Genomic DNA, 20,924 nt, shown 5'->3' with positions numbered 1-20,924 from the left:
TACTACCAGGTACATACACCTGCTCATGTGGTATATAGATACATTTTCTGTTTTCCCCTGGGTATATCCTTAGCGTACTGGCAATTAGGGACTATATGTTTCCAATAGGTATTCTCTTTCTTGGCATCTACGCCTGTCGTATAGTAGTCCCACGAGGCCAACACCCCGCCACAACGCTCGGAGGCAAACACCCATCGGGCCACTTGTGAGCTAGCCGCCTCGCATGGTATATAGAGAGGGCTTCATCTGTCACTCCCTTCCCCTTTTTTCTGGTTACAGTCACCAAGAGGCCTGCCACTACGTTTGGTGGCCACAAAAATCCCCTTGTGCCATTGCATAGATAGAGCCTCTCAAGCCACTTGGCAACTAGCAAGGCCTCACCTGTCACCAAACAAAGGATTAATTGTTTCGCCATGCGGCTTTAGCTAGCAAGCCAGTACTACCACACTGTGGGTTCATATAATAATGGCTATCTTCATGTTTTTTTTACTATGTATCAAGCAGGTTGTAAGGATTTCTCTCTACCTAACACTCCAGCTAGAGTCAACACACTTTCACTTGGAGGAAATGTTGCTAGTCCCACACGACAATTTTGTCCCAACACGGCGGACGATCGCGTTTCAGGCTCCAGCACCTCTGGTAGTACGTAGAGAACTACCAGAGACAAATTGTGTCGACTTATTCTTTTTGGCAAATCCCAGATTTGCAACAATTTCCATGTTGGCACATGTAGTTTCAGTGCATGCAGACTGTTGCAGATATGTTCTCAATATGCCAGGGCACATGCAAAATCCATGTGTCCCAATTAATGTACCCTGAACCTTACTTTACATCTGTAAACATTATGCATTTACATACTTTCTAGCTCATCACCCTTCCAGACATTTAGATGATTTCCTAATCTCCGATTTTTAAAGTCTTCCGTACAGGTATTGCTATATACTTCTGGGGGAATCTAGAATGCCCTAACTTGCAGTCATCACAGCAGCATCCAACAGCTGGCATTACACTCATGGCCCAAGAAATGGCAGAAAGATTTCTACCTGGGCCTCTCCAATCTACACCATTTACAGCGTGGCGCAATCCCATTGGGATTGTCACAGGGAATCTTCCCTCACACTGTAACTGATCATAGACTTATCTGCACCTCACACCTCGGCTACCCCAAGTCTCAACTCCCTCATACCCTCCGAGGAGTTTTCATTACAGTATGCCACCATTGTTCATACCATTACAGCTATCACTCAAGCAGGGGGGGAAGCTGATATCACAAACGCATTTCAGACTGCCACCATCCACCCTACACTGGCACTTACAGGGCATTTATGGGCAGCAGTTAATATTTCTTCTCCCACTTAACTTTCGGGTCAAGAGCAGCCCACAATCTTCAATATATTTGTTGAACTCTTTCCTGGTTGTGGTTAAACATATCCAGATGCCCCACAGCCATACACTCCCGAGATGATTTCCTTTTGGTCAAAGGGAATGCCTTTCCCTCTAGAAGCTTCAAGGAAGCTTGGGTGTCCCAGTATTCCCTAAGGTCACAGAAGACCCAGACACTATCGTTATATTCCTGGGCATACAACTTGACTCGGCATCCATGCCAACAAGTTACCACATGAGAAATAGGAACAGTCGCAACAACACCAATTACCACTTCCTGCTTGGTACTTGCAACTGCATGGAACTACAATCCCTACCAGGTTCCTTAAATGTTGCCATGTGCATCATACCGCAGGCCGCGCTTTCATCTCAGAACACTTTTCTTTTTCTTTTTTTGTAAATCTGTTTTTATTGAAGATTTTGACAGTAGAAACACATAACAGTAGGGTATATCAGGTGGGACACGCAGGTCACCGACATAGCAAGATCATGAGCATTACTTTTGTGTGACATGCGTTCTCGTGAGGTTCCCATGGGTGGCTTGTGTATCTCTCTAATTGTTTTAGCCTGAGGCCTCTGCATGTAGATTCCCGTGTGACCTCTTTCCATTTCCGTAGATGTTATGCAGTTTGTCACCTTTTCACTGGACTGATTTCATGCATTCGCCTATGTTTTGGGCCTAAGGCCTCTCCCATGTATATTTGGAGCTGCGGTCCTATTCTGTCTTGTCGGTTGTGTCCTTCCGTTGGTTCTAGTTGGGGTATGGTTGTCGTCTTCATTTTAGGTAAGGTGAGGTGTATTGGTGTGTGAGTGGTGTTGAGTGTGTTCAGCAGTGTTGTGACAGCATTTATGGCATTGACCTTTTCGTGTTCAGTGTGTTATGGGTTACAGCCATATGTATTGCATGGCTGGTGGTGTGCCATTGAGCTTGTTGAGTGGGCAGATGTCCGTGTATCCTTTTTCTCTTGTAAGCGTTGTGGTGGTTGAGTGTTGGCAGAGTGTCGTCTGTTTTCCATGATGGTGTACCTCTCTGCTCCTGATTGATGGTTGTGTTGGGGGGGGGAGGAGGGGGTGGGATGAGGTAGGGGGATGGAAAGTATAGGTGGGGGGGTTGTTGGTGGGAGTTCCATGCTATGGGGGACCCGGGCCCGTCCGCCCATCTACCCCGGTTCCGCGAGCATCCTCGCCCTGTGAGTGTCGGGCGATATATACAAACCACAGTTGCCACATTTCCACGTGTTTAGTTTCTCTGCCTGTTAGGGAGGCATGAAGTGCCTCCGCGCTCTGTATGTCTTCAACTCGCCGAATACATTTCTTTTTCGTTGGGATGTTGGTTCTCTTCCAGTAGGCCGGTATTGACACCTTAGCCGCATTCAAGAGGTGTCGAAGTATTGATTTTTTTATAACTCAAGATCGTTTGTTGTGAGGTGTGTAGGAGGGCGAGTTCCGCAGACCAGTCAGGGACATTCCCCAGCACCCGAGTCATCTCAGGTTTTACCATGTCCCAATATGGGAGTATGACGCGGCATTCCCACCATATATGTAGTAGTGTGTCCTCCCGGCATCTCCAACATGTTGGCGGCACTGCAGGACAAATCTGATGAATTACGGTCGGTGTTCTATACCAGAGGGATAGCAGCTTGTAATTTACCTCCTGGTAGTAGGAACTCATGGAACTTTTGTGTTGCCATTGATAAGGGAATCTTTTAAGCAAACAAAGAAGTTTGAATGACTATCTGTTCCTGTCCAAATTAGAGATGTTTAAATTGCGTATACGCAGAAGTAAATTCACACTGACACAGGGTTCAGATTAGATGAAAGAACTTCAGGAAATGTATTGGCTTCTGTTCAAAAGCGGGCTTGCAAGCCCTTTTAAAGGCGAAATTACATCATTGTAAAAATCAAGATATAAGCAAGAAAACATTGTCAATTGGCTAAATTATAAAGTGGTTAGTTAAATGCCCTCCCTGTTGGGTGTTACATCTTATGTCATAATTTACGTCATGACGAGCTCCTCCAGGATTCAGCGCCATCTTGCTGGGCACGAGGGAGCTTACAGCTTACTCGATGGGAAGGGGGCTTGGCAGCTATCCATAATGAGTAGTTGGTACCTTAGTCGTTTCAAGGTTAGCATCTCAAGGCCTCTTTAGCAATTATACACTCTATCAAGACTATCTGCTACAGAGTTTCATTTAACCAGAAGATTCTAGCATTTTCTGCTGACATGCTGTTTCTACGAACAAAGGAACCTTGTAAAGCTTAAACTATGAGGCCTGAGAGCTGAATATGAGAATATAGTATTAAAGGGGCCCAGTAAGGATTATATAGTTTATAAGGGGCCTAATAATGGTTATAGGTTATAAGGGGTTTAATAATTCTACAACAGTCCCCCCTATAGAGTGTTAATTGCTAAAAAGGATAAACTTTATTTGTTAGTATCAGAAGATTTGTTAGCCCAAAGACACATAAACCCCCATGTCCGCTACTTTGGTGTTAGTGCAAAGTGTAAGTCTATCCCTAATCTGACCCTAGTGTTATGGGCAAATGCAAATATTACAAGTTTTAGAATGAAATGTTGTATTTCTTAAACTGTGTACTTTGTCTTTAAGAGATATTGCAAGTTGACAAGGTGTTAGAAATGGAACATATTGTTTTTCATAGATGTTTCTTTAAGCAATAACCTCAGTGCATAATATGTTTGCGCCATTTTGTCCCAGACGAATTACAATAACAATAATGCATAAACAAGCTTCAAGGCTATACTACGACTCTTTCAGTACACAATATACTGTGGTAACCCCAAGTTAATGGAACTTCCCCAAATCCAGGAATCTCCCACGACTGTGCACTTACGTCTTAGTATAAACAACAGATAAGCTATTCAGACTTTGGGAAGCCATCTTGTCCCAAGTTGGTGGAAGTTCCCCAAGTCAGGAAAATTTCCATGACGTGTGCACTTGCTTTTAGTTATGGCCTTGTATCTTTGCCAAATTAAGGGAGGTCCTAAATTGATTTAAAGTAGACAAGTTACTTTTTCATATATGAACTATGGTAACTCTAAAATGACGACACTTAAGGTATAAATAAGTGTACTTTTAAATGTTAACACACAGAGGAGAGACTTGGAGACAGACGCTGCTCCATCTTAAAATGACTGAGAGGCTGACATGATGACATGTTCAGAAGGGTATGTTAACCTATTAATGATATCTGCAAGCATTTAATTTCATCTTATAAACTCTGCTATAATGGATTTTATATGTCTATATTTATATTTTTATATAATAAATATCTAAAAGACAAAACTATTGCTTCCAAGACAATCCTTATTTTATATTGTATTCTCAATTATTTACATATGTTAAATAGAGGATCTCTTACTAACTATATAACATTATGGCTAAGATATCTGTATGGTTAGCCCTGCTAAGTTCTATGCTTTAAGACATTATAGAGGTAAATAAGGGAACCGCAAGCGGTTACAGTTGGCGACCACGAAGGGACTTGTACTTGGAAGCGTTAAATAAAAAATAACAAATACCTAGGTAACCTCTTATACGTAAGAGAAGACACAATACTTTGTCATGGCACAAGTCTTGAAATATCAAGAATCTAATGAGCTATTTGTAGCCCAGACTCAGAGAGAGAGATCTTCATCATGGAGAGATGATTTTAATGTGAACTTGTACAATGCACTTTAGGTTCAGGTGACAGGTACATTGTAATTAGCATACAATGCTGACATTTTGTGGATCTTAATTAATATCATAAGAGAACAAATATACATATTTGGTAAACTCCCTGATATGCCTAATACACCAGCATAGCATGGTTCATTAGTTCCAGGACAGTGGATTGCAGGCAGGGGGATATGTTCTCTTTGTAGCTGCTTAGTATGCATGCGCAAGAAAAAGATTGATGCAAAATGTTGTCAAAAGAAAAGTGATAAGACAGAGCGATGAATTTGAAGTCTAATTCCAAGAATGCATAGAAAATTGCATTATGGCTTAATGAAAACATTCATGACACAGACAGACAGGACTTTTAATTATTGAATTACTGCGTTCTGGATTCTAATGTCCACTATATATGAAAAGTTTTATAAAACAGTGAAAATTTCCATACTGTCAGTTACGCTAGCTGTTCATTAAAAATCAGGAATTATAACAGCATAACTATTATTGGAGTCTGGAGTTTCCAGCCAAGGTTGCGGAGATAGGAGACATGTAAACATTCCAAGGAGTTGAGAAGTCGTTGTTTTATATTTCAGATTATGAACAACATTATCACATACAGCCATAAAGAGAAAGACATGGCTTTTAAATACATTCAGTGCAGTACAATGCAGTACACTGCAGCATATATTTTATATAATATATGATAACTAGCTCATATTTGTTCCTTAACAGAGTTGAAATTATACTACCCTCCTAGAAAAAATGCAACCGGTGGTTATACACCCTTTGCTTCTCTAAATGCTCTGCAAAAATAAATATTTATAAAATGATTAAAAATAATATATATGTAAGATAAATCAGGGCAAAATAAAATTGTAACTATACAGGATCTCTGATAACTTTTAAACTGAACTTATTAAAGGCTTATTTAAATAAAATGTTAAATACATTTACAGCTTTAAATGTGACCAAAATATACTAAATGATGTGTTAAGCAGCCAGCCCAATTCACTAGAATAGCATAAGTATTCTACTATTTAAAGTGCACAATTCATGCACATAATGACTTTGCTTACTCAGGTACAGTCTTTAGTCTATTGCAATGGCAGGATTAAAATCCACCAATTTTAAAAGTGAAAGCTTATTTAAATAAGTGGTACTATCCCACTGTACCTGTATTGCTAGCAGTAAGGAAATTAGAACAATGCTATTGTACTACTGACTGTAATCAGATCAGACACATGTAATCTCAGTGAATTTCATAAACTAGGTTTTCATAAAATATAAAATGAAATAAAATATCAAAGTTGTTTATATATAAATATATCAATGTTGTTTATAAATAAATGTATATAGACCAGGCAATAAGAGCATTCAGCAGCCTGTTCTCTCAGAGCCAGAAACGGATTTCTAAAAAAAAAAAAAGTAGGTTTTTAAAAAGTCCACAGTCAACCACACATGATGGGTGAAATAATTGCTTATTTAAAAGCTATATGCTGCTGCAATTATGTATATAAAAACAGATTAGGGCACAGAGTAGAAATAAAAATACAGTTTCAAATCTCATATATGGGGATTCAGTTCCACCACATATTCTACAAGTCTGAAATAGGCTAATTTTAATAATATGTTGTAAGAGCATTGTGAATATATATACTGCAAAATTAATGTGATATTGCAAAGCCTGCAATATTCTAAACAGACATTAACAATTAAGAAAAAAAGAAAAATCATAATGCATAAAGAAGAATGCATAAAAAATGCAATGCCAATTAAAGTGATAATACTTTGATATATTAAATCACATTGCATATCACATATCTGCTATATGAAAAGTATAATTAAAGTGACTTTACTGTCCAAAGCCCCCTCACATCTATTTTATAGAATCTACACTTTTCTGTGGTCACCTCCAAAGAAGCCTCTGAAACTGGGGTGCTCATCCTAAAAGGAATCAGATTTCACACAAAAAAAAAATAAAAAATAAAAAAATATATAATAATAGAAGAGGTATTGTGGGACCATCCAGAACATGCATTTTTGTATATAATCTTAATTTGCAGATATTTTATGCCTTAAAGACATAATTAAATATTTAGACATAATTTAATTAAATATGCAGGTATCTTTAAAAATTAAGCAATGTTAAAAAATAAATAAATAAAGTAAATAATAATAATAATAAATATATATATATTTTTACCACAATATAAACCGTTTTGTTAAACAGATTTAAGTACAAGTACTTATGTCAAGAAATATACAGAATACGTTTACAACAGGCAGGTTTAGCATAAATGCAAAGTTGTTGATTTTTGGGGATTTCTTATTGCCCAAGAAATCTCTGAACATATTCAGAATTTTTGAGAGCAGCAAGTACAGATAGCAGATTGCAATGGACACCATTACAATATTGCTTTGCCGATTGAGGTCAGAGCTTTAAAGAATAAATAAATAAATGTTCTATAGCTCGCTAGACCACTGGCTTTTATTGAACAGTTTGCACAACACTTGTGAATAGTTTGTTATACTGCACAGTATAGCTGTGACAAAATAATGTACAGGGTACAAATGCTATTTCACTGTTTATTAGACTTACCCAGTATTTAAGGACGACATGTTTCTTGCAAAGTTAACGGGACTTTGAGGGAGTTTCTAACTATGTTTAATTAAATAATTAATTTACTAAAGAAAAGAAAAAAAGTTTTTCTTTTCCCCTGGAAGTGAGTTTTCAGCGCAAGGTCATTTATTGTTCACAGACTATTCGGATTTAAAAAAAGCTGTTCTTTATCTCACGCTACGAACGGCCTTGTAATTCCTATGCACACTAAAAGTTGGCTTTTAAATGTTATTGTTTTAACTTTAATATTTCATAGTTAATACAGAGGATAAAGTAATTTAAAGAAAGTATATTGAAAGTATATTAATTGATAGGATTTCATTTATCTATTTTGGTCCACTGTTCACTGATCTCGAGTCTCAGTCTGGTGTTCAAACAGTTTTTCTTACGATACGTTGTGTGTTTATATCCACAACTGCATTTTGCTTTGTGGTAACAAATTGAAAGCCTGGCATTGTAATACGTGTACGGACATGCTTATAACAAAGCATGGGCCCTCTCCTCATATAGTTGGCCGTTAACAGGCACTTTGATGCAATGTGTCTGTGGTCACTGGATCACAAAAGCATACCCTATCTCTCAGTCATGATGCAGAGTTTATGCTTGCAAGGATATCCAGACCTTATCCACCTGGTATCCGTATAAATACTCCTATCGTTTAGAGGGGTTAATTACATAATAACCATTGAAGGTAATATGTTGGTTGTTCTTCCTATAGAGGAAAGATAGACTTGCCCTAAAAGCTTTTTCATGGCTAGGACAAGCTCTTATAGAGAGAGGTAATCTACTACTAACTCCTGAAAAGGAATATTGATGGTCCAATATGGGATATACTGTAATTCATGTGTTTAGTAATCATAAGCATTTGCTTATTGCCACATTACTGATGTACTGTTTATTGAAATATTAATATCTAACGTACTTTTTGAATTACTATACATTGGAAGTTTGCCAACATCTCATGGTTATAATTATGTTTTTGTATGTGTTGATGCATGTACCAGGTTTACTTGGATATATCCTGTGCGAAGTGCAACCTCTGATGCCACGTTTTCTAGTCTCACTTCCTTAGTATGCATTTGATAATCCCAGGACCATCTATTTGGATGGTGGTCCTGCAGTTACTGCAAAGGAAACCTAAAACTGGGCAATCACATTTGGGTTACTTTGGGATTTCAGTGCCCCAACCACCCCCAAAGTAGTGGGGTTGTGGTCTGGGAAAATGCTGAGGTAAATGATTATTAACCAAGTTACCAGTTGCTTGCCCCACACAGTGGTATCTATTTATTCCTATGGTACAGATAAGCATTCACAACATACCTGATGATACAAATGGTGAAACACCATATGAAATGTTACATGTTTTTCACTGACAAACATATTTCTGCACCAGGGAGAGCTTAGAACATTGGTTCTATTAGAGAAATTTAGGGAATTTTTTTTTCAGCCCATCTCACCATGCACCACCAACTTTTTCTTACTGTTGGCCAGTTTGTCCTGGAGAGGGTGACTCCGAGAACTTTTACTACAGAGAACAATCAGAGCCAACAGAGAACAGTAAGTTTTGATATTTTATTAACAGGACGTTCACAGAACCACTGACTGACACAATGGATGCTGTTAAAGATGACAAGATAAAACAAACAGAGGATGACAGAAATGCCACCAGAACACAGCCACTAGAATCATAGCCACGTAACAGACTGAATCATGATCTGACATCTGAACCTGCAAATGTGAAGGAGAAGGATGAACGACAGACGTGATACATTCACAGTTAATATGGAATGTATGAAAAATGAATCATCAACATCATTATGGAGAAAACAGACTGAACCTGAATCATCTTTTACAGTAAGAAAGAAATGCAAAGATGCAAGCAAAAGGATGCTAGAAAATTGGTCATGGTGTCTCCTTCTTACAATCTGCAGCATCATCATAACATCAACCCTAGCTGTCGTTTTAAAACTGCATTGGAATTATGTTAACAAGCAGGAAGCACCTGAACTGAATTGGACTGCACACTATACAAGTTCTGTGATCGTGAGGACTGCCTCCAAGAACTCTCTCAAAAGGAGAGACACCGCTCACAGTGCAATGATTGCTAATGTGACCTACACTGGTATTTCACAAGGAACCTATTGAGATCATTCCAAAAAATGATTATACATGAGAGAGATGTGATTGGACTATTTCAAATCCTAATAATGGACTCAACGATGATGGCAAAGCATGCTGAAAACAGAAAAAGATGGGACAGATGCTTGTGAAAGACTTTGGATGCACCTATGAAGGTGATGTAAGAAAAGACTATGCAATATAGTTTATCATTGAATGACTACCGCAAACAGCCTTCTTATGCTGAAAAGAAGTGCTATGCTAATTCTGGACATTGCTATTATCCAGACAGAAGATGACCGGAAAAAGAAATAAAGGCTGAAAATTGTCAACACCCAGCTGTTTCTCAAGATGGAACATGGTACTGAGAAAACCTGATTGACTATCAAAGCACCTCACAGTACAAGACACAGATTGTTGCCTACAACTCAGAAAAATTGGTTAATAGGAAGGAGCAGAAGAAGAGGAATATAGATTTCGTACTGGAGTGAAAACCATGCTGGAACAATATTCTGTAACAATGAACTTTATTATGACATTTGGTGGCATATGAATTTGAATTCGGCAGAAACATATCAATTAACGAAAGAAACCTTGATGCAATTAATAAATAATAACAACACAGGCCTACTAAGAGCAGATGCCCTGCCAAGAGAATGGAATATAAAAGACCAGCAAAATCTGTCAGAAACCTGACATCATGGGACACTTGTACTAAAGCACGATTTGAAGCTTTTCTTAAACTCTACATATTATGTACATACCTGCAAAGTAAGGAACTCCTGTAAACATAAACACAGAGACATTGCTACAACAAGGAATCTGTAATGGTTCTGTTGCAGATGTGATCTACCAATGTACTCCTTGCTCTTTTGGTATAACTATACCAATAAAAACGTTAAATGGCTCCATAGAATCAAACGACAATGGATTTTTGCTATATTCTGGACTTCCAGGAATGTGGTGCATGGACAGAAAAATTATAATTACTAAAGCAATCATGCTACTTTTTTCCCTGTATCAGAAATGTGTCAGTGACAATGTGTAATATAATACAGATACTATAATTAATGGTATAAAATAAACACATAATGTGTTAATTACAAAGGTGGATAGACTTTGTGAATATCTGAAACGCAATTGAAGATTATTGCTAAAATGCCATATGCAGCTGCAGTCTGGCCTATAAACAAATATATTAGACATAAAGGATAAGAGCATAACAACTAATTATCCAGATGAATAATTGAATCATGATAGTTAAAGAACATACGATTACAATAACAACTGCAATAATGAATAATGTTTTAACCTTAAAAGAAAACGTGGAATGTTTTCATTAAATCAGAAACTACTCGATATTCGTTTAGGTTTGCAGAGTGGTATAATTAATATAAGTGAAGTACTTCATCAGTTAAAATGTAACTGAAAGACAGGCAGAAACTTTACTTCAACTATCATAAAGTTTATTTATAATGATAAAAATATTCAGTCTGCCATAGCTAAGGCCAGTCAATGGATTAACCCGTCCAGGTGATATACATGATGATTTTGGAAATTGATCATTTAGGTCACCTATTGCAAACAGGTGAAAAGATGTCAAAAATATAAATTCAACATCCATACCACTCTATGTATATATATTAAAATACACGTAATGAAATATTTTATCGGTTTTTCAAATACCAAGAAAATGTTATTTGGTTTGTGATGGTTAAAGGTACATAACGCCACCTATACAAAGGTAGAGTTAAAATATAAATACCTTCAATATTGTATCTGAGTGCTTTCTTAACTCACTTTTAGAAATAATAAATATCCAAATCATCTTAAGCCACACCCAACAGCCACTGAAAAATATACTTAAACAATTAAGATTCTCATTGTTAAGCATCCAATCTTTCCATAATGGCTGTCAGATCTTTGTAAAAATAAAAATAAAATTCAATATTTGGGTGTTTCTGGTATTTTAAGCCACTAATAACTGTAGTTATTATATTATCTAACCATAACTTAGGGAATAAGTTGTCTTCTCCCTAACAGGACAAAGAAAGATAAATAATGTCATATTTCCAATTATCAACTATTCTAAATATATTGAGACATTTTGAATAAAAGAGTATTTTTATCATTTAAAGATAATGTAATTTTACATACCATTGTGAACAAAGGCGGTAAATACTGTTTCATATTATCCTTATATCTCTAAATCATATACAATGGTTTTATTTCTAAAACAAAACACTAGAAAGATTAACTATGTTACTATTTCATCTATCTTTATTATACAAAGTATAACAACAAATGTAAAGATTTTTCCACAGATTTTACCTGTTAACATTTTTAGCACAACAGCACCTGATGTCATTGAGATGTCTATCACTGAGATGTTACAAAGATTCCAGTACAGCAAAAAGAGGCGTTCTTGAGAAATCCACTTCGATTGCTGTATCAACATAACATTTACTATAATGGGATCCATGTCACTTAAGACAATGTCTTGGAAATGCTGTCAATTAATTTATTCCGTAAAAGAATATTGGAGAGTATCCAATCTATACACATCATAAACGGTGTAAAAATGTTTCATGAAAAAAACAAAATAAAAAAACAAAAGACAAAGACAAATACCAACACCATCACCACAGTGATAACAGATAATGCTGATTCAAAATCTGCAACCAATTCTAGCCAAATATTTGGAAAGCTGGACTCTACAACCTATACTCTACAACAAATACCCGGGTATTCTACAAACACAACCTCCAGCAATATATCTAAGGAATGTAAACTTCTACAGGCCTTTACAGACTTTGGATTACAAATACAATTACTACTTTTAACTTTGGATTACAATTCGTATCTGGATCCATCCAAGAATATCTTACTCTAGAACTTGGTGTTCTTTTCAATTCTTTCCCAGTCAAAAGCTTTGCTCATTTTAATCAACCACCTTTACAGGCAAAGATCACACTACGGATATTTTACTGTTACAACAATGATCAAAGATGCTGGGAGCACAAAAAACCTAGACTGTTGGAGAACTTTGGTTCACTAATTTAAGGAAGAAATGGTCTACAATGTCCACAGTTTAATGGAGAGGGTGTTATGGGCAAATGCAAATATTACAAGTTTTAGAATGAAATGTTGTATTTCTTAAACTGTGTACTTTGTCTTTAAGAGATATTGCAAGTTGACAAGGTGTTAGAAATGGAACATATTGTTTTTCATAGATGTTTCTTTAAGCAATAACCTCAGTGCATAATATGTTTGCGCCATTTTGTCCCAGACGAATTACAATAACAATAATGCATAAACAAGCTTCAAGGCTATACTACGACTCTTTCAGTACACAATATACTGTGGTAACCCCAAGTTAATGGAACTTCCCCAAATCCAGGAATCTCCCACGACTGTGCACTTACGTCTTAGTATAAACAACAGATAAGCTATTCAGACTTTGGGAAGCCATCTTGTCCCAAGTTGGTGGAAGTTCCCCAAGTCAGGAAAATTTCCATGACGTGTGCACTTGCTTTTAGTTATGGCCTTGTATCTTTGCCAAATTAAGGGAGGTCCTAAATTGATTTAAAGTAGACAAGTTACTTTTTCATATATGAACTATGGTAACTCTAAAATGACGACACTTAAGGTATAAATAAGTGTACTTTTAAATGTTAACACACAGAGGAGAGACTTGGAGACAGACGCTGCTCCATCTTAAAATGACTGAGAGGCTGACATGATGACATGTTCAGAAGGGTATGTTAACCTATTAATGATATCTGCAAGCATTTAATTTCATCTTATAAACTCTGCTATAATGGATTTTATATGTCTATATTTATATTTTTATATAATATCTAAAAGACAAAACTATTGCTTCCAAGACAATCCTTATTTTATATTGTATTCTCAATTATTTACATATGTTAAATAGAGGATCTCTTACTAACTATATAACATTATGGCTAAGATATCTGTATGGTTAGCCCTGCTAAGTTCTATGCTTTAAGACATTATAGAGGTAAATAAGGGAACCGCAAGCGGTTACACTAGTAGGCTGCAACTCATCCGTCAGTACGGCTCTCGAACGCTTCACTCCCATGGGTATCCCACGGTGGCTTGTCCACCACTTCTCCACACGGTAGACTAACCCATACAGACGGAAGCTGTCCCTTAGCTGTCTCTCCCTAGAATTTCTGCACTTCGTCGTCATAGGGAAGAGTTTGTAGCGGAATGCAGGGCGATGTGAGATCTTGATCACCAATGTCCAGATGAGTAAAGGTTGGTGTCGTTTGGTCTACAGTCTTCTGTAGGAATTTTCTGAGGCATGGGAGGACACAACAAACAAGAAGAGCGAGAACAAAAAGAAAAATTAGTAGAGCCATACCAATATGAACTAAAGCTTTTTGCCAACCAGTCATCCAACCAAACCATTTTTCCCAGGGATCTGTCACCCCAGAATTCCCTTTCAATTCTTCTGAGAGTTTATTTAATTTTTCTATGGCCAAAGTGACCTTACCATTAGGGCCTGTGTTTTCTGTAATGTAAGTGCAACAAGTCATAGTGTCGGGTAGTATTTTACATACACCCCCCTTCTCGGCTAAAATCATGTCTAAGGCCAGTCTGTTCTGGAAGGTCATTTGGGATGTGGCTTGTAATTGTTCGGCTAATCCCTGGAGGGCATCCCTGGTATAGTTAACAAAGCGCTGTTGGTTGTAATAGATATAATTTATCCAGTTAAGGTTCTTATTGGCAGTGACTATAGTGAAGAGTGATTCAAACCCCACTGCCACTTCATCTCTAGCTTTAAATTCATTAGGTACCCCCCTAGGTACCCCAATGGCATCTATGTAAACATGTGGGTCAAAACTGCCTTTTACTGGGGTTTCCCGTTTGGCTCTGGCTGATGTGTGTGCTGGATTATGAGTGTCAGGGTGATTATCAGAAATAATGTGGATGGGCATGATGACTTTGACTAAGGTACACTCTCCCCACCACTCAGACTACAGTCTAGACCTTAATTGTAAATCCCCACACAACCAGTAAATATCTCCTAGTGACCTAGTATGGTGTTGTAACAGGTGCACAGGAACAGTTCTGTAGGTAGCACAATAACCTTTGGAAAAGTTACCCATAAATTTACCGATCCCATCATACATGGTGTAACAAGTGTAATTACCTTTATAGATTGTAATTCCATCTGGGGGTTTAACACTTCCTACTAGGATAGGGTACTCTGCTGTCCATGCTTCGCAGAGGGATCTACTAAAATCATAGCGGTAGGCAAAAAGACTTAAGAAACACTCTTCTATTTCTAAAGGGAGGATTAGGGGAACGGTGCCAAGGTGAGGTCGGGCACCACCACATACATAACATGCGGTTCTATTATGCTTATTGGCATTATATCTCATCCACTCTAACCACAAATTAATGTCATTAAATCCAGTTTCAGCGGCCATGGTATCTTCAAAAGTAGGGTTAGCAATGGCCATCATGTCTCTAAAGGACTGGATATGTGGTTTCAGCGGATTTGGGACCATATGTACAGCTCCTTGCCACTCTGGAGAGTGACACATATCATTGAGGTAGAAATGTCCTAGTTTATTATAGGAACCCCTTCTCCAGTACATTCCCATTACATATCGAGCAGCATCCTCTGGGCCAGGATGTTCAATATTTAACATTAATTTCATAGGTGTACTTCCTCCAGGCTTTCTTAAAGTCATTCTTTGGAGGAGGGATCTACCATGATCATCTACTTTTGATAAAGCACTTTTTGGTTTGTAACCCCAGGCAGGCCCGATATTCCATCCCGCCGACCCCAATGGTCACAATTATGCCCCCACTGGTTATCAACTACACAAATGTAGGGGTCCTTTGCTTGCGGTATGTCTTTATAAATGGCTTGAATCTGTGATTTAGGGAATGGGCAATCTACAATATCACAGTAATCAAAGGTAAAGGTGGCCACACGGGTACATGATGAATTATACCAGAAGGTGTACCCACTAGCATCTTTAGTTATGGCCACCTGCTGGGCTTTAAGAAGGCCAATCAAGGGGATTAGGTACCAGAAGTACATGGTTGTGCGGAATCAGCTTCTTCTGGAGCAGGTGTCTTTTTGCAGTGAGAGGCGTGAATCCAATGTGGCCTACCAGCCAGCTTGACAGAGGTAGCGGTGATCAGGAGAACTTGGAATGGTCCCTCAAATCTTGGTTCCAGAGTGTGTTTTCGCACAAATTTCTTGACTAGGACCCAATCACCGGGTAGCAGACTGTGGTTGCCTGTGTCAGAATCAGGATCACTACTCTGTGGGTGGTAAGACAGCATTGAAAGTCATGTTTCAGTGTTTGCAGATGACACAAAACTTTGTAAAATAATACAATGTGAGCAAGATATTACTTTGCTGCAGAAGGATTTAGATAGACTGGAGGACTGGGCACTCAAATGGCAGATGAAATTTAATGTTGAAAAATGCAAAGTTATGCACTTCGGCGTAAAGAATACACAAGCAACGTATACCCTTAATGGAAGTGAATTAGGGATAACAACACACGAAAAGGACTTGGGAATTGTTATAGACAACAAACTATGCAACAATGTGCAATGTCAATCAGCAGTGGCCAAGGCCAGTAAGGTATTGTCATGCATGAAAAAGGGCATTCATTCTCGGGACGAGAATATCATTTTGCCTCTATAAATCACTGGTAAGACCACATATTGAATATGCTGTGCAATTTTGGGCACCTGTTCTAAAGAAGGATATCATGGCACTAGAAAAGTGCAGAGGCGGGCTACAAAATTAATAAAAGGAATGGAACATATCAGCTATGAAGAAAGGTTAACAAATTTAAACCTATTTAGTTTAGAAAAACGTCGCCTGAGAGGGGATATGATAACATTATACAAATATATTCGGGGCCAATACAAACCATTGTGTGGAAATCTATTCACAAACCGGACTTTACATAGGACACGAGGCCATGCGTTTAGACTGGAAGAAAGAAGATTTCGGCAAAGGCAAAGGAAAGGTTTTTTTACTGTAAGAACAATCAGGATGTGGAATTCTCTGCCTGAAGAAGTGGTTTTATCAGAGTCCATACAGATGTTCAAACAGCTACTAGATGCATACTTGCAAAGACAGAATATTCAAGGATATAATCTTTCAATGTAGGGTAATAACTGCTTGATTCAAGGATAAATCTGACTGCCATTCTGGGGTCAAGAAGGAATTTTTTGTCCTAGCTTGTTGCAAAATTGTGCTTCAAACTGGGTTTTTTTTTGTTTTTTGTTTTTTTTTTGCCTTTTGCCTTTTGGATCAACAGCAAAAAACAGGTGTGAGGAAGGCTGAACTTGATGGACGCAAGTCTCTTTTCAGCTATCTAACTATGTAACTATGTAACTATGTAAGGGGTGTGGAAAGCAAGAGTCACTCCTAGAACAGTCCAAACTTCTTTGGCAACTGATGCTGTGAAGGCCGGACCTTGGTCACTTTCAATGATTTCCGGCAATCCAAATCTACACACAATATCTGTAAGTAGACATCGTGCTGTTGTTTTGGCGGTCATGTTAGTCACTGGGTAGGCTTCTGGCCAGCCTGAGAACATGTCCACTATCACTAGTGCATATTCATAATTGCCGCTCTTTGGCATCTGGATATGATCTATCTGGATTCTTTGGAATGGATACATGGGCTTAGCCAGGTGCTTCGAGGGGACTTTAGCTGTTTTCCCAGGATTACCCAGGATCCCACAGATGACACACGCTTTGCAGTAGTTATTGATTAGCGTGGTAATTCCAGGAGCTTCATAATACTTCTGTATGAGGGCATTCATCAGATCTTTTGATAAGTGTGCAGGGCCATGTGCCCATTGAACAGCTGCTGGGTACAAACTCTTAGGGAGACAGAATCTGAGGTTGTTGTAATATACTCCATCTTTTAGGACTGCTCATTTCTTCTTCCATTTCTGTATTTCCTCAGGGGCAATTGCAGCTTGTTGTTCCCGTAGGATTCTTAGGTCAGTAGGAAGAGTCTGCAGAGTGAATATTGGAGTTTCTTCATTTCTTGGGATTTCTTCATTTCTTGGAATTTCTTCATTTCTTGGAATTTCTTCATTTCTTGGAATTTCTTCATTTCTTGGACTTTCTTCATTTCCGGACACTCTTCTTTCCACTTCCTGTGGTCCTCTTGCAGCTTGCTTTGCAGCTTGATCAGCTAGATGGTTGCCCTTTGCTTCATCCGAGTCCAACTTCCCATGTGCTTTTATCTTCAAAACAGCCACTTCTTCTGGAAGTAGGAGGGCATCCATCAGCTCCTTGATCGCAAAACTGTGCTTGACTGGTGTACCGGCAGTAGTAAGAAATCCTCTTGTTTTCCAAATCACTCGGAAGTCATGAGCCACGCCCAGTGCATATCTTGAGTCTGTGTAGATATTGGCGCGCTTTCCTTCAGAAATCTTGCATGCTGAAGTTAGAGCTTGTAATTCAGCTTCTTGTGCAGACTTTGTTGATGGTAGTGATGATGACTCAATAATTTCATCTGTTGTGGTGACGGCATATCCTGTATGATATTTTCCTTCTTCATCAGCATATCTGGAGCCGTCCACAAACAGGGTGATGTCAGGATCTGTTAGTGGATCCTCATGCACGGTTGGTAGGTGCGTTGTTTCCATTTTCATCTGTGCAAAGCAGTCATGGGGGGTTTCTGGATCATAGTCATGCTGTATGACCAGGTCTTCAAATTCTTCTTCCAGAAAGTAACGTGGCCATGCTCTTACAGGTTCACGTTCAGTTGATGCATACTTGGCAACACCTATTTCTTGAAGTTGTGAATCATCCATGGTGGCCCATAATTTTGCCATGGGCCCAAGATCACCCCATGACTTAGTCTTTGACTTGGTTACAGGGACATGTGGAATGGCTGTGTCCCAATGATGGTACAGATGTTTAAGTTCATGTGGCAGTTGGACTAAAGTCATGCTGTTACCTTCAGTATCATAGTAGAAGTCCTGTAAGGTGAGTGTTATCTCAACCAAGTGGAAAAGTTCATCTTCATGGCGAGGTTCAGGGCTGATGGTTGGTTTGTACCACATGGTGCAAAAAGCATATTCAGGCCCGTCACAGGGAGGTAAATTGGGGAGCAGTTTTGCCAGGGTGTGTGTAAGAAGTAGGACATATCCTTCGTCCATGATGAATCCATAATAGGTACCCCCTCAGGGAGTGGCAGAAGAGTGCACGGGTGTAAAACCTGGCATCTTTGGAGGGTGACATGGCATCTGTGACATGTTTAATTTGGAGGTGTCTGGCAGCTGTGACATGTTTAATTTGGAGGTGTCTGGCAGCTGTGACATGTTTAATTTGGACCTGGTTAATGATTGCAGAAATGTCATGAGGTGCCAAAAACAGTAAGAGGGTGACCAAGAACCAGGTCCCCAGTACAGTCAATAACTTCTTGAGCTGCAAAAACAGCACGAAGGCAGGAAGGGGTGCCTCTGGCCACGATATCCAGTTGACAGGAGAAGAATCCAATAGGCCTCTGACGTCCGCCAGGACCATGTGGTTGAGTAAGGACGCCTGTAGCGTGGCCTTGTCTTTCTGACACAAACAATTTGAAAGGCTTGTCATAATTTAGTAGGCCAAGAGCAGGGGCAGAGGCAATTGCTCGTTGAAGAGTATAGAAGTTGTCAAGTGCCTCTGGTGACAGGCAGAAGGGGTCTGATTTGAGAGCGTCATATAAGGGTTGCATGAGCAGAGAGGCCTCAGGGATCCAGGCTCTGCAGTATGAGATGAGGCCTAGGAAAGCATGTAGGGACTTCGTGCTCTTTGGAGGTGGAATGGCCAACACTGCTCTGACACGGTCGTGTGAGGTGTCTGGTGCCATGTGACAGGCAGTGGCCTAGGAAGATCACAGTAGGCTGGCAGAATTGAAGTTTGATGAGAGACGCTTTACATCCTTGATCTGCAAGATAACAGAGAAGATCCAGAGAGCATTTTTCTGTTATGGGAACATCATCCCCACAAAGGAGCAAGTCATCTACATATTGGAGTAGGACAACCTCTGGATGGTCAGACTGCCAGGGGTCAAGGATGATACTCATTGCTTTTGCAAACTGGCTTGGGGAATTCTGTGCCCCTTGGGGCATAACTGTCCATGTATATTGTTGTTTTTCATGTGTGAAGGCAAACAGGTACTGACAGCTTGGTTCCAGGGGAACACTGAAGAATGCATTGGCTAGGTCAATCACTGTGAAGTATTTGGCAGAAGGTGGAACGCCAGAGAGGAGTGTGTGCGGAATTGGCACAATTGGGGTGTCCAGGACTGTTGCCTCATTCACTGCTCTGAGGTCCTGGACCATTCGGTATTTCTCTGGTTCACCCTTGGGTGTCTTCTTTTTCACAGGAAACAATGGAGTATTACATGGAGATTCACATTTAACAAGAGCCCCTTTCTCCAGCAGTGTTTGGACTTGCTTGGTAATGGCTGCTGCTTGGGCAGGTTTCAATGGATATTGAGACTTTCTTGGTAGCTTTGCCCCTGGGATGAGTTTGACCATTACTGGTGGGACCTTCAGATGGCCTATGTCTTCTGGGCCCGAGGACCACAAAGTCTTAGGGACAGTGTTCATCAGAGATGCAGGGAAATTTTCTCTCATGCCTTCTGCATAATCCTGTGGTGTCTCTAGGTGAAGCATCAGAGGTAAGGAACACAAGGCTGAGGTATCTGAATCAGAGAGGGCTGAAGATAATTCCACTTGGCCATCAGGTGTGAAAGTGATTGATGCCTGTAGGCGGGAAAGTACATCAGCACCTAACAGGTTAATGGGACATGTGGATGACACCACAAAACGGGCAAGCAGACTAGGGCAGCTGCCAACCCGCAAAGGAGTAGTTAATGGGCTTTGTCTTGGAAGACCATCCACTCCCACACAGGAAACATCAATATTGGACAAAAAGGAAGAATCAGGCAGGTCTTGTTCTCGCAGAACACTTCGGGCTGCACCTGTATCAACAAGGAATGTGGTGGGGTGGCCTTCAATGGGTAAAGTAACAGTGGCTAATGCCCCCCCTTGTTCCCCTGCAGATACTGCCATAACAGGGGTTAATGATACACGCTTGCCAATATC

Source organism: Pelobates fuscus, chromosome 11 (genome assembly GCF_036172605.1).
Source record: "Pelobates fuscus isolate aPelFus1 chromosome 11, aPelFus1.pri, whole genome shotgun sequence".
Taxonomy (NCBI): domain Eukaryota; kingdom Metazoa; phylum Chordata; class Amphibia; order Anura; family Pelobatidae; genus Pelobates; species Pelobates fuscus.
This window is presented reverse-complemented; position numbering follows the sequence as displayed.